Genomic DNA, 13,986 nt, shown 5'->3' on the forward strand with positions numbered 1-13,986 from the left:
TACAGTCTCGTCAGATAAAAACTCTATAACACGAAGTCCAAGCGCTGGTTATGTGTTTCTGGTCTATCAATAACTTTGCTACTATTCATTGCGAAATCCTGGTGAACATTTAGAAGCACAAGCCGAACTAACTAATCGGTTCTCTAGTTGAATTGCAGAACTGTCTAGCTCTGGAAGAACATTCATTGTTTTTGTGTTCTATCAAGCAATCTAAGGCACGTTCTTTCAAAAGAAGGAATGTCCAGTAAAAAAAATTATGAAATTCCAGGGGGTATTTGAACAGCCTGAACAACCCCTCTGCCTATGCCCATGTCTGGCATTTACATGCATGAATGTTACCTCCCATTTGTAAGCCCAAGCTGGGATGTTATCCAGATCCTGCTGTAGGTTGGCATGAGCTGCATCATTATTTGAGGATCTGTGAACAATGGAATCATTAACAAATGGCCCCACTCCTTGCCCCCCTTTCCCCTCCCACACCCTACCCATTCCCATCTCTCACCCTCAATTTTCCCCTCCTTCACCCCACTTTTCCCCCTCCCTCACGCCCCTTTCTACTCCCTCACCCCTTTTCCCCTCCATCGCCCATTCCCCCTCCCATTTTCCCTCTACCTCGTCCTGTTCCCCCTCCCAGCCTCCCTTGCCACCCCTTTCCCCACCCACCCTATGTTCCCTCTCCCACCCCATTTTCCCTCTCCTGTACTCCTCCTTCTCCATCCTCGTCCCTGGAGTTTGCACGCATGGAAACACAAACACCCGCGATATGGACAGCTCCCTTGTTTGGAGCCGCCATGTATAAACTCACCACCAGGGAGGGACGGAGACTTACTTTAAAGGCGCAGTTTATCGACCGGAATTTACGGTGCTGGGAGCGGGTCTGGTGCTGTTGGGGGCGCTGGGAATGCACCGAGTGCCGGAGTTTGTAGGGATTAGATTATTTTACTCACATATCCTGTGAATTGGAGTTGATGTCATCGCTACTCGAGGGAATGCTGATTATTTCCTCCTTCTTTCAAACTGGAGAGTGAGAAGGGTTCAGTAAATGCGCTGCAAGATTTTAAAGGAAAGGCCATCATGACGTTCTCCAACATTTGGGTTATTGTTCTCTTGAGCTGAACTCTTGGTATGTAAACTGACAAAAGTTTTCTTAATTTATTTTTTCCGTTTTTAAGAAGTAGGGACTTTTTTTGTTTAAATGAAGTGCTGCAATCATGGGAATTTCTTTTTAGAAGTTTGCAATGTCATCTGAAACCAGGATTGTTGCTCTCTTGCTTATCTAGAAAATATTTTGTGAAGGAGGAACTCGTTCAAACTTATGTAGCAGTCTTTCTTAGATTCCTCTTCTTAATAGTTTTTAAAACTTTTTACAGATACCAAAATTGTTTTTATTGACATTGTTAGTGGGCCCATATCCTGACCAACTTTTTTTTTGCTATAGATTTATCCTCCTTTCAACTTTTCTGTGTTTTTTTTGTGGAAAACCACCAACAAGGGATGTTTCCATACTTTATGACTTCTTATGGTATGGTCATTTATAATATGGTGTCAGCTGGTGATTCTGACCTTTTTCCTCCCATATTTATTTTTGTTCTCTTTGGTTCACTTCTTGGATGTTCCCCCCCCCCCCCCCCCCACTTCTTTCATTCCTTATCTTGATCTGTTTTATTGCTGCCCACTGCCCTGGACCCTGAGATAAGCAACGTTTACTGTAACAAAATGGTTATTCAGGATTGTGGTGAAAATGTAGGGGAAGTGTGAGGTCAACCACTTTGGATCCGAGAAAGACAAATCAAAATATTTTATTTACGGTGAGTGACTAGGAGCTGTGGAGGAGCAAAGGAATTTGGATGTCCATTTACACAGGTATAAAAAGTAATCAAAAAGGCTAATGGAATGTTGGTTTTTTATCTCAAAGGGGATTGGAATGTAAAATTGAGGAAGTTACACTACAGTTATACTGAGCCCTGGTCAGACCTGTTTCCTTTGATGGGGAATCCAGAACAAGGGAGCATAGTGTTAAAACTAGAGCTTGTCATTAGTGAAATCAGGAAGCACTTTTTCACACACAGGTTATTGGAAGTCTCGAACACTCTTCTGCAAAAAGCTATGGATGCTGGGTAAATTGAAATTTTCAAAACTGAGATGGATGGATTTTTGTTAGGTAAGGGTATTGAGGGATATGGAGCAAAGATGGATAAATGGAACTGAGGTACAAATCAGCTATGATCTAATTGAATGGTGAAACAAGCTCAAGGGGCTGAATGGCCTGCTCCTGTTCCTACATATTTTTCCCCTCAGGAAATTTCAGTAGCTATTTGTGGTTTCTGTGGCAATATAATTTGGACCATCAGCCTTGCCACTAAGAAATGCAGAATCTACGTTGTATAATAGCTTTTCCTTTCTCAACATTTTTAAATACTTAATTTTTTGGAAGTGTGAAGAATACTAAAATAGGCACTGCAACCTCTTGGAAGTATGACTATAAGATCGCAGTTTACCATCAAACGGGGAGATTATTATTTTAGTATGAATATTTAACTTTGTTTCTTAAGAGTAGCGATTGAAAAGCCTTCAGCTGTGCTCGCACTAAAAATATTGGAGAGAGATTATTTTCCTACACTGTGAGGGTAAACCTTTCCAGTGTGACTGCAGTAAGATTAATCCAGTGGATGGAGGAAGTTCTTCTGTTGGCTTGGCACAAAAAGCTGCTTGCATGGTGGGAGGGGTGCTAAATTTTGTCTGGGGAACATTTCCATACAATTTGCACCCCCTTAGGGAGAGAAGAAAGATTAAGAGGATCCATGCTGTCCTTCATGAAATACTTTTTTAAAAATTTAGTACAAAAGTAAATAAGGAAAATACGACCAGCTGAAATTCTAACTTTTTAAAAAAAAAATTGGTACTGTCTCAATAATTCAGGCCCTGGTATTGAAATCTAGTGTAAATTGTGTGTTGTCTGTAAAATGGTTGGCTAATATAGAGGGGTTTTGGCAGTGGCAATGACTAAATTAGTATTTAATCTGTGTTTTCTGAAGGTGGATAACATTGATGAGGAAGACAGTGAAGAGATACATGTTTTTTAAAAACACCTTTCATTTTTCTCCTGTCTAATCATTTTGACACTGCTATAACTTTTTAACTTGAATAGGATTGTGTTCAAATCCATCCTTTCCTGTTTTTAATCTTTGCAAAATGTGACCCAGTATCAATCACACATTTTCAGTTGTCTGGTCACCCCTTTTTAGCTTGGTGTCCACTTTCCCTATAGTTCCATGAAGCACCTTGGAATAATTGTCTTTGTTAAATATAAGCTGCTGCTGCTAGTCTGCAGTGACTGGCTATGGGAAATGTTATCTATGATCACTTTCAGCCTCTTCCACTAGCCCATTAAGCACTCCTCATTGGGTGAATTTTCACTATTACCGCCAGGCAGCAAACCACTGAAGTCAATGGAAGTGAAAATCGGGCAGGCTGTATAACGGGAAGCCGATCTGCCCGTTCTCTGCTCGGTGATAAAATTGAAAATTCACCCCATTGAGTCTGTTTGGCCCTCCTTTTTTTGTCTTCTTCTGTTGTGTAAGACCTTGCACTTGGTTGCGTTGAATTTCATTTGCCATTGTAGTGCCCACTTGCAAATATTTTCTTGGTTCTTCTGTAGTTCCTTGGATGCTTCATCAGATTTGACTGCCGATTTCTTTTTGCCCATGTCCCAAATTAAAATTTACAAAATTACATTGCATTTCCAAATCTAGGTTGGTTTTGTAGATTAGAAACGACAGGGGCTATAGTACCCATCATTCAGGCATCATTCAGTACATCTACCCAGTCTGACATCACTCCCATTTATACCCATTGCTTCCTCTACTTTAGCCAATTTCACTTCCAAGTTTTATGAAAGGTTTAAGCTTGTAAAGCAGCCTTTCATATTGAACTTTATTGAAGGCTTTATGGAGGTCTAGGTACACAACATCACCATTTGCATGTCACTTCAAAAAAGTCAAGGAGTTCAGTCGGCAAGATCACTCTCTTCTGAAATCATATTGACTGCCATTTAGTAAGTTATTTTCACAGATAATCCTCAAGTTTGTCTCTAATGATCAATTCCATTATTTTGCAAGTTATTCACAATATCATCCAAGATAGATAAGATGAGGAAGGTCATTTGACCCATCTTAACTCAGCCATCCAGAACGGCGCTATAGTTCCTTCATCAGGCTTTAATGTGACTGACCTGTTTGCAGAATATATTTTCAGATTAATGTTCATTGTTAGAATTAAAGAATTTTTCTTGAAATCTTAGGTTTTTTGAGAATAAATTAAGAGTTTAAGCTGGTATACTGAAAGATTAAAATTTGTGTTCAGTGATACTGATTATGACTCAAATTAACATAGATTATTTTGACAAGGATAACTGATGGTAAGACTGTATATCCAAATAATACAAAATAGATTTTCTTAAGGAAGCTGTAGATTATTTTCATAGTCTTCAATCAGATTACTGTGCATTTTTGGGGGGTTTCTGCAACATGATTAAATATTATGCTTAAAATTTTCTACCACATGTTAACAAATGTTGATAATCCATTAATTTTCAAACTCTATGATTGGCGAGGATTATACCGGGATTCACAATCTAGATCTCGAGGTCCAGTAGGGAAAATGATTAGCATTTAATGCAAGTGCAGATAAATTTTTGTTTCTCCCTGTGGACAGTGCATGTTCTCTGCTTATCACCTTCCCCAGATGATGGCAACATACACTCAAATGCAGTCACGAACCTGTATCCTAGCATTCAAAGCCACAGTGAGTTGTTGTATCAGTGTTTGATATACCATGAAATGTGTTGTACCTAATTGAAAAATGCAGCAGAAAATGGTACATTTTTATCTGCAAAAAGTGATATTCACTTTTATTTCTTCAACATTTAGATAACTAGGGTGATCTTGACTATATAATTGAAAGATATAGCTAAGTGGAAAATTTGGTATAGTCTATGAGCAGTTAGGAGATGAATTGCAAGGATATAATTAGCTTGCTTGTGTTGAAAACTACAACAGCTGTATCCTTACAGATGACAGAACCATTGTACTGTCACAACCATCTGGCCTCTTAACAGCTACTTTAATTGGGTTGTTTGTTACTTGATCTTTTTGTAAACTTATGGATAGGTTGACATTTAACTCCTAACCTGCTGAACAGCACTGTCACATTAGTTCATCATATGCTGTAACATGTGATGCCGGTTAACAAATTATGTTATGAAAACAGAAAATGCTGCAGAAGCTCAGCAAGTGAGGCAGCATCTGTGGAGAAAGAAACAGAGTTAATGTTTCAGGTTGAAGACTTTTCGTCAGAACTGGAAGATGTTAAGAGAGTTAAAGTTTTTGAGCAACTACAGAGCCAGGGAATTGGGGGTGGAGGGGGAGAGGAAAGAACAAAAGGGAAGAGGGCACGAGTGATTATATGACAAAAGGGATGATGGTGCAAGGCAATGAAGGTGGTAATGGGACAGATTAAAAAACAAAAGATTGATCAGGAGTGGCTGTAAATGGCAGCAGCAGAACCATTACCAGCCCTAGCTGACCGAAAAAATAGGAGCAGTGGTTATGATCTGAAGTTATTGAAATCACGGTTGAGTCCAGAAGGTTGTAAAGTGCCTAAACGATAGATTAGGTGCTGTTCCTCGAGCTTATGTTGAGCTTCATTGGAACATTATAAGAGACCGAGGACAGAGAGGTCAGAGTCGAGTAGGAGTGGGAAGGGAAATTAAAATGGCAAGATACCGGCAGGTTAGGGTCACGCTGGTGGACAGAGCAGAGGTGTTCAGCAAAGCGATCACTCAGTCTGCGTTTGGTTTCCCCAATGTAGAGGAGACCGCATTGTGTGCAGCGGATACAGTGTACTAAAATGAAAGGAGTACAAGTAAACCGCTGTTTCACCTGGAAGGAATGTTTGGGACCCTGTTTGGTGGGAAGGGAGGGGGTGAAGGGGCAGGTGTTGCACCTCCTGCACTCGCACGGGAAGGTGCCGTGGGGAGGAGAGTGAGTGTTGGAGGTGTTGAAAGAGTGGACTAGGGTGTCGCGGAGGGAGCGGTCCCTTCAGAATGCTGAACGGGGAGGGAGGGGAAGATGTGTTTGGTGGTGGGATCACGCTGGAGGTGACGGAAATGGTGGAGGATGATACGTTCAATGTGGAGGCTGGTGGGGTGGAAGGTGAGGATAAGGAGGACCCTATCATGGTTCTGGGAGGGAAGGAAAGGGGTGAGGGCAGAAATGCAGGAAATAGGATGGGCATGGTTGAGGGCCCTGTCAACTACAGTGGAGGGGAATCCTCAGTTGAGGAAAAAGGACGACAAATCGGAAGCACTGGTGCAGAAGGTTTTATCGTCAGAACAGATGCGACGGAGATAGAGAAACTGGGAGAAGGGAATAGAGCCCTTATCGGAAGCAGGGTGGGAGGAAGTGTAATCAAAGTAGCCGTTAGTCGTTTTTTATGTTTTGTTCCCTTTTTCTGTTTAGTCATCAGCAATCCTTGATGGTGAACTTTGAAGCATTGGTTACTATTTTGGATCATTAGCTCCCAGGCAGCCAAATCCAAGCTGTAGAATGACATTTGGGAAAAGCAGTGGGAGGAAGGAATGGAATGAGTCGGGCATTTTATAACGTTCAAATTCCAGCAGAGAATTAGCATGACTTTCAGACTTCATTACAGCCCCAGTAGTTATCTTCTCTAGATATTTAAAAGTTTATCTAGTGCATGACCATAGAGCATCACATCCTTCAATCAAACCCCAAAAGTTTCTGAAGGGCAAAAAATAGTGTTTGACTCAAATATCATATTAATTTTTTTTAAAATCACAATGAGCTATGTTAATTGCCTCAAATACCACTTCCATTTATTCAGCAGGAAAGAAAAAGCAACTAACAAAACTGATATCATTCAAATTGCTCATTTGTTTATGCTTTCAATAGCTTAGTTGTTCAGAGACAGATACATATAGTAAATTATAACATAACAACACATTAAAAATAACATAATTCATATTAAGACGATAAAACTTGCCCATAAAGTTGTCTAAATGTTGTTTTTATATCCCTGCAATAACATTTCCCTTCAGAGGCCTACCCATGTCTCAAGGGTTTTTAAATGGAGCTTTACTCCTTGCCGGCAGCATAAATTGTTCTGTTTCGCTTTGTTGTATTTTCTTTCCTCTTTATCCTGTCACTTTTTTTTATTTAAAGACAATTTTTCTTTAGTGCTGGTAATCACATGTGTGACTTGGGGCCCTACTTGCACATGAATGATTGTTCCATATTTTCAGTTGAATCTGATTGTGAGCCATATTTTCTAATTGCTCAGTTCAAAGTTTTTTGCTCATTTTGTTTAGCCTACAATTAACAGATGAGGGAGAAAAATACAGAATAAAATAAATTTTAAAATGTATACAATCTAAACACATAATATACTGCACATGCATAGTAGAATATGTAGGTACATATCCACAACCCAGACCTCCCCAGTCTTCCTGAACTCCTCACAATCCCAACAGAATCCCCTTAAATTCTCCCACCACAAGTACTCCACACCCAAAATCACCTCCCCCACTACAACAGTGTAACTCTGACTCACCATGAGCAATATCGTGGGAGATCTAGTTATTTACATTATTTCTTTATTTTGTGTAGTGATGTCATGATCCAGAACACAATGGGTTATCAACATCATAAATGCAAGATTGCACATCCTCACTAATTGGCTGGTGAGCCACAGCTTTGTAATGTTTTCAACTTCCTTAGCTGTATTGTTGAAAGGAGATAGGTGCATATATAGCCCATAGGAAAAATGAGAAGAGAGTTTGTACCAGGCTTAGAGCAGCAATTGTATGTCTACCTTCTCAGCCAAAGATAGTTTTTGACTTGGGAGACCATAGGTGCTAGAAGTTGTCATAGTGTGCTCTTTACAGGGCTTTAATTTTCAGAATATGTACAATATATAACGTATTATAAATTAATAGAAAAAAGTATTCCCTGTTTCATTTTGCAGTGTTCTAGTCATGTTAAACGAACCTTCAAAAAATATGTCCTATTTCTACCTTTTTTGCCAAACTTAAATGTTATTGCTGGCAAATTCTATCAATGGGTGAAAAGTTCATCTATTTAGTACAAAATTGCTTGGTTTACTTGTGTGAGTGAATATGTTATTTAGTTTATACCATTTGTTTATTTATTTCCCTCTGGCTAATTTTCACCCTTTCCTCTCCTTGCTGGGTTATGGGTTCCATAGACACCAAGTATCCTAAATGGCAATTGTTCACTTGGGAGCTTTGACAGGGAGTGTTGGTGGGCTATTTGACTGTCCAGGCATTGCAGCCAAGCCTGAGAAGTCCCAGCATCTACACATGTGCACTTTCAGCAAGGGTCACTTAGGTAGCAATCAGGAGAGGAACCTTGATTAATTTTTCCTTTCCTAATGTGGAACACTGAGGCCAATTGTAGGATGTCTATCACCCCCACCCCTCCTTGTTGAAATCAAAGACCTGGTCCACATGGCTTAGCTATCCCCATCTTCCCCAGATGATGCTGAAGCATATGCAACTATCTTCAGCCAGAAGTGCCATGTGGATGATCCTTCTCTGCATCCTCCCAAGGTCCTCACCACCACAGATGGCAGTCTTCAGCCAATTTGATTCATTCCACCTGAAATTACTGAGCACACTGGACATAGCAAATGCTATGGACCCCGACAAAAGCAACATTAACCATTTCATGTAATGGTGTTGTCAGCATGAATGAGCATGTCTGGGACCTGTCCTTAAGTGCATCTTCGTCATACATTTCGCATACCTGTTGCTTCACACGCAACACGTCACTTCTGCACACACAGCGGTATCCCAATATCATGCAGCACGAGATATCAGATACAAGCCATTCTTGCTCTTCCAGGCAATTTATCAAAAGATCGAGGAGTCTGTGAAGCACCTTGGGATGTTTTTCTATGTTAAAGGCACTATATAAATGAAAGTTGTTCTTGTAGGTGAAACACTGCCTTTTATATAATGTCTAAAATTTGAGAGGTTGGTATGTGACTACACATCAATGGGGAATATGTTTTATAACGTTACCTGTCAATCTCCATGATGTTGCACAGGGGGAGTCAAGACCAAGTGTAATCTTCAGGTGAAGCGAGATTAAAAGGCAGATGATAATTGGACCACAGTGTGCAGAATTAATTCAGTCACCATTTTAAAGCCATACAATCTGTCCTTTGTTTTTATATAGTACTTTGATAGTGAAACGTACAGCAGTTTGGGAAGTAAAGTTAGTTTGAGCATTGGGGTTTCTCTTCAGTACTGGCTGAGGAGCTGGGAGATCCAAAACTGAGGCACAACAGTGCCACAACTAGCAGGAAGATATAATTACAGTGTGATTAGTTTACATAAGCAATTTCTATTATAAATGTTGACATGCTGAGCAACAGCTTTTCCTCAGTGGTAGCACTCTTACATCTGACTGAGAAGATTATGGGTTCAAGCTACACTGCAGGACTTGGGCATGTAATCTAGACTGATACAGGGACTGCTGCATTGCTGGAGATGTTGTCATTTCTGGGTGAGACATTAAACTGAGTCTGCCCCTTCAGGTGGATTTTTTTTTAAACCCATGATACTATTCAAAGAAGAGCAGGGAGATTCTCCCAGTGTACTGGTCAATATTTATCCATCAACCAATGCCACTAAAACAGATTCATTGGTCATTTATCTCATTACTGTTTGTTGTACCTTGCTGTGCACAAATTGGTTGCCATGTTTGTATACATTAGAATACTAACTATACTTCAAAAGCTGTGAAGCGTTTTGGGACGTCCTGAGGACATGAAAGGTGCTTATATAAATGCAGATTTAGCTGTACAACACTAAAAGTACTCCTAGAGCTCAATGGTGGTACAGAAGGTGTATTGAAGGGACACTAATGGTAGGAGGGTGCAGCTGCTGTATGTCAAGTTTTCATGGGGGGGAAGCCATTATAAACATGGATGTAAAAATTTATAATGGTAAAATGGTGACACAAAAAGCGTGACAAAAATGTTATAACAGGAAGTCAGGTTTTGTAGATAGGAAGTGCAAGCAGACATCACCTTGTATGCAATAGGCACTATATTAACTGCTGAACTTAGCAATAAGAACATTCCTTTAAAATATTTTGGATTTCTGACCTTTTGAATAAAATGTTCAGATTTCTTTTCCGTCCCCTTCACAAGATTTTCACCCACTTGTATAGTTTAGAACTGTGATGTTTCTTCATTTTTGGGAGGTACAAATAACCTCAACTGCTGCTTCTGGCATGGAATGTTTGAACAAATCTTGACTAATTTTTCGGATAGTAAATAGGAGTGAAATTCATGGAATGTCTGTACCTTCAATGGACAACAGCAGCCAGTCACAAAATTACCTTTCCAAACTCGTGTCTGAAGAAATTGAATATATTCTAATGTACTTTTGGTTTACATTATTTGTAGACTTTATTTCCATAATCCAATGAGGTTGAACTGGTGCATTGTTTACTGGAACTGGAGTACACATACTTTCTGTGAGTAGAATGGCTGTCATAAGAGAAGCCAATTAATTTACTCTTTGGTCTTGTAGGAGGCTACAAGAAGAGCATGTGTGGGGAGGGGAAGGAATAGAAAGAGAGATTTAATCACACTTTATTATTGGAGATTTTTTTTCAAAATAACCTGTTTGTGCTCTTCAGCCTGCCTGGTTGGACTCGTGCCTTTGCTGCTGAGAGGACAGGCAGCCTGCTCTAACCACCACCAGTTCTCCCTTTGATTAGCCACTAGGAAGTGCTACTATCCAGGCTGGACTGGACTATCCTGTCTTTTTTTTAACCTAGTCTGATTTTTTTCCCCTGCTGGAAGATGCCACTGCTGTTTTTGGCACTTCTTCAATCAGAATTGAAGAGTTCAGGATTAATCCTCTGTCTTCCCACTCTATAGTATTGTTGCTCAATGTCAGCAAAAAAGTTTGTGTAATGCTGATTAGATGTAACTCTTTACAAACCCTTTTACTTTGCCCCTTGGTTGCTTCCTAAATAAATGCTGTGCGATTGCTATGTTACTTTTAACCTCCAAAGAAAACCTCACTCATGCTTAATTCTATTCAGTACAGGAGGCTTTCAATAAACAGTTTTCCAGATGTGTTATCTGACATTTGCTTAATCATTATAACTGTCTTAACTAAATAAAATTTCAGAATAGATCAAATCTAGAGTTCCATAAGAGTTGCAGTGGCACCAGATATGGATATGTGTGCATTCACTAAGTCCAGGTCAGTCAACTCCTGCAGACAATTTGCAGCAAAGGTTCAGTTTACTTGCGGTGGAGAGTTGGGGAGTGGTGGGGGAGGAACAGAGGCTATTTTACCAAACAAGATTGCACTTCATTACCAAAGATCCCTAATGCTGTACAATTTATAGCCAAATGACTGGCTTGTGAATGAGTGATTGTAGATGGTGGGGAGAGGGGGTGTTGGGGGAAGAGGTCCATTAATAGTAAAATGCAGTAGTATATCGCTACTGTAAAATAAACTGCACAGTGTACTTTGCAGTCTTATCAACTTCTTGTAAATTTTATTTAAATATCATTGACTAAGCAATTATAAATTGGATTACTTCAGTTATGAGCTTACAGGACCTTTGAAAAGGAAATAGGATTGTCTAGATGAAGTCATTTGCAAAACACACAAAACGATCCTGTGATTGATGTAATAGCGCCTGAGTTTCCCAAATGGTAACATTAATTTTCCCAGCAGTAACATCCTCTCACCTCTTAAGTGTACAAAATTAATTAAGTAAAAAGATGCACTGTCTCTGTTGTTAACATTTTATTTTGGCAAATGCTAACTCAGATAAGGAATTGGAAAAAACTGCATTCCATAGATGCAGTGCAGATTGCTTTGGTGGCTCCTTTGAACTACACTTTCATTTAACATCATTGCGGTGGGTTTCAGTAATGGCTCAAACTAGTTAATCGCACATATGTTTGAAAGGATATTTGTTAAACTTACCTTCCATTTACACTTGTAGCAACCAATAAGTCTGCAGATCATTTTACGAACATACAAAATTGACGGGCAGGAAAAGACCAGCTGGTCCATCAAGCCTGCCCCACACCATGATGGCCGGACCATCACAGCAAAACACTTCTTCCCATCCCCCACCTCCCACCCATTCCCGCAGCCATGTAATCTCCTGGGAGAGGCAAAGAAACAGAAAAATAAACAGCGCCAATAAGGGGAAAAAAAATACTCTGGGAAATTCCTCTCTGACTTCCTCAGATGATCGAGACCAGTCCACGAGATCACATGGACTAAGTGTTATCGATAAAAGAAACTTACCTTCTATATGATGTGATCTTTGCCCCAATCAGGAACCAGTCCAGTTCCCTCTTGAAGGCATACCAAGAGTCAGCACCCACCACACCAGCCAGCATTGTATTCCAGAGGCTCATAATTCCCTAGGAAAAGAAGAACCGTCTAACATCCAGTCTGTTCCTACTCTTGCATAGTTTGAACTAGTGTCCCCTGGTCCTCCCCAATCTGTTAAAACTGGAATAATCTATCAACAGAGATACTATCTAGCCCTTTGTTTTTTTATAGACCCCTCACATGTCACCTCAAAGTCTTCACTGCTCTAAAATAAATAGTCCAAGGTCCTTGAGCCTATCTGAGTAGCTGAGGTTCTTTAAGCTAAGAATCATTCTTGTAGCTCTCCTCTGGACCTTTTCCAAGGTCACTATATCACCCCCCATGTGGGGGGACCAAAACTGGACAGAGTACCCTAGATGCCGCCTGACCAGGGACCTGTCAAAATGGTGTCCTTTGATTTATACTGAATGGCTCCACCAATACAACCCTTTAGCTTTAGCTACAGTTTCTCTATGTTGGTCATATAGTGATCTGTGCACAATAACACCAAGATCTTTTTCTCTTTCAACCTCTTTCAGTATTGTTCCCTACAATTGATACATGTGTTCTGTGTTGGCCGAACCTACGTGCATGACACTCTGTTTATCTAAATTAAACACCATTTGCCAATATGTGGCCCACTCCCCTAGCAGATCTAAACCCTTTTGGATTTGATGACACTCCTACCGTCTTAACCCTTGCACAGACTTTGGTGTCATCTACAAATTTACTTACCATACTCCCAACACCAAGAGTAACCGGCCTAGGACTGATCCCTGGGGACACCACTTATAAAATATCTGCAAGCTGAACCACATCTATTAACTACAACTTTTTGGCTGCAAGATTGAAGCCAATTCCTAATCCAGCGTTTCAAATTTCTACTAATACCACAAGATTCTATCTAGTGAAGTAACCTAGTGCAAGATACCTTATCAAAGGCTTTCTGAAAGTCCAGGTAGACAATGTCTACCAGATTACCCTCATCCACTACCCTAGTGACTTCCTCAAAAAACTCAATCAAAGTTGTTAGGCACGATCTATTTTTTCGGAAGCCTTGTTCTGAATTTCTAATGGCCCCATCCCTTTCCCAGTTATCATAAAGGGCATCTCTTACGATCCTTTCTAGCATTTATTGTTGAGATATGGGGCTCGATGTTAGGAGGGCGGCGGGTTCGCGGCGGGGGGGGGGGGGGCGCGATTGGGCGCGTGGCTAACGCGCCCGGTGAAATCAGTCTGCCCCGCACGCGATCGCAGGCTGATTGGATCCACTGACCTGGTCTTCCAGGTTCCCTGCTGCTGAGCTGCGCGTCGGGTGGACTGCGCATGCGCAGTAAGGTCTGTCAGCTGGAGGAGCTCTATTTAAAGGGGCAATCCTCCACTGACTGATGCTGCAAGAAATAGGCAAAATTACAGCATGGAGCAGCCCAGGGGGATGGCTGCTCCCAGGTTTAATGATGCCTCACTCCAGGTATCATTGGATGGGGTGAGGAGGAGGGGGAGGACAGAGATCTTCCCCCCGG

General features: G+C 40.7%; 1 long non-coding RNA gene across 1 annotated transcript in view; it reads left to right on the forward strand.

Annotated features, from left to right (window-relative positions):
* The first annotated feature begins 873 nt into the window (after window positions 1-873).
* Window positions 874-13,986, forward strand: part of LOC137335460 (uncharacterized) — a 49,113-nt gene continuing 36,000 nt past the window's right edge. Inside the window, exon 1 of the long non-coding RNA XR_010966422.1 lies at window positions 874-1,123. This is a non-coding gene — a long non-coding RNA (uncharacterized lncRNA). The remainder of the gene's footprint in view (window positions 1,124-13,986) is intronic.

The sequence above is a fragment of the Heptranchias perlo genome, chromosome 19 (genome assembly GCF_035084215.1).
Source record: "Heptranchias perlo isolate sHepPer1 chromosome 19, sHepPer1.hap1, whole genome shotgun sequence".
NCBI classification, from domain to species: Eukaryota; Metazoa; Chordata; class Chondrichthyes; order Hexanchiformes; family Hexanchidae; genus Heptranchias; species Heptranchias perlo.